Source organism: Eimeria mitis, genomic scaffold (assembly GCF_000499745.2).
Source record: "Eimeria mitis Houghton genomic scaffold, Emh_scaff5487, whole genome shotgun sequence".
In the NCBI taxonomy this organism is placed as follows: Eukaryota; Apicomplexa; class Conoidasida; order Eucoccidiorida; family Eimeriidae; genus Eimeria; species Eimeria mitis.
This window is the reverse complement of record NW_013573758.1, coordinates 1-1,835: the sequence shown is the minus strand read 5'-3', so window position 1 is coordinate 1,835 and position 1,835 is coordinate 1.

Here is a 1,835-nt window from a genome sequence, read left to right as displayed (position 1 = left end):
TCTTCGGGGTGTATTCGCAACCAAAAAGCCATCCAGATAGTTAGCTGGCTAGCTAACTAGCTAGCCAGCTAGCCAGCCAGCTAGCCAGCCAGCTAGCCGGCCAGCCAGCTAGCTAGCTAGCTAACTAGCTGTGGATGTAGGGATTTGTTCGTTTTGATAACTAAACGGCTAGCTAGCTACGCGTCTAGCTAGCTAGCTGTCCAGCTAGCTAGCTGTCTAGCTAGCTAGCCGTCTAGCTAGCTAGCTAGATAGCTGAGTATCGAGTTAGCTAGCTGTCTAGCTAGCTAGCCAGCTAGCTGGCCGTCCAGCTAGCTAGCTAGCTGGCTAGCTAGCTGGCTAGCTAGCTAGCTGGCCAGCTTTCACACGCAACCGGCTCGAGAGTCTCAGTCTGCAGCTACCCAGCTAGCTAGCTAGCTAGCTAGCTACTTACGAATCTGGTGAACTACCCATCTACCTATCTACCTATCTATCTATCAATCTATCTATCTAGCTAGCTAGCTAGCTAGCTATCTCCGTGTTGTCGTAGCTAGCTGAGTCAGCGGGGGGTTGCAGGCGCCGCGTGTCTAGCAGCAACAGCAGCAGCTTTGTCTCTGAGGTTTTGCTGCGTGAAGAAGCGGCCAGCGAACAGCAGCAGCTGCTGCTGGTGCAGCCGCTGCTGCTGCTGCAGCTGCTGCTGATGCTCCAACACAGCCCCCAGGAACGCCAGCAGCAACTCACTCAACTCTGGGTGAGCTGCCAGATACCTACAGGACAACACACAGACACACACCTCCTGCTGCTGCTGCTGCTGCTGCTGCTGTTGCTGCTGCTGCTGCTGCTGCTGCTGGTGATGGTGCTGCTGCTGCTGATGGTGCTGCTGCTGGTGATGGTGATGGTGCTGGTGCTGCTGGTGCTGCTGTTGCTGCTGCTGTTGCTATTACTGTTGTTACTGTTGCTGCTGCTGCTGGTGCTGCTGCTGGTGCTGCTGCTGCTGCTGCTGCTGCTGCTGCTGCTGCTGCATGCTTTGCTGTATCTGTTTTTTTCTTTGTCTGGTTGCTGTCTTTATCGATTTTCTTTGGAGGCAATTTCACTTCTTTTGGGTGTACACACAAGTAACACAACTCCCTATCTGCTAGCTAGCTAGCTAGCTAGGTAGCTAGCTAGCTAGCTAGGTAGCTAGCTAGCTAGCTAGGTAGTTTGTGGTGTATGTCTGTGTCTTTGTCTTTATACGAGCTCCCTAGCTGCTAGCTAGCTAGCTAGCTAGCTAGCTAGCTAGCTAGCTAGCTAACTAGCTTGTTGTGTATGTCTGTGTCTTTGTCTTTATACGGTGCTTCGCTCTGTCTTTGTCTGTGCATGTTGTTCAGCTGCAGCGCTGTCTCTGTCTCCGTAGCTCTATGTAGCTGTCTCCTTCTCTGTCTTTGTCTTTTTCTTTTTTTTTGTCTTTTTCTTTTTCTTTTTCTTTTTGTTTGTCTTTGTCTTTGTCTTTGTTTCTTTTCGTTTCTGTCTTTGTCTCTGTTTCTCTGTTTGTTTTTATCTTTCTATCTATCTATCTATCTAGCTAGCTAGCTAGGTATCTATCTATATATCTAGCTAGCTAGCTAGCTAGCTACCCAGATACCCAGCTAGCCAGCTAGCTAGCTAGCTAGCTACCCAGATACCCAGCTATCTAGCTAGCTAGCTAGCTAGCTAGCTAGCTACCCAGCTAGCTACTCAGTTAGCTACCCAGCTACCCCGCTAGCTACCCAGCTAGCTACCCAGCTAACCAGCTAGCTACCCAGCTACCCAGCTAGCTAGCTAGCTACATATATATATATATATATATATATATATATATATATATATATATATATATATAT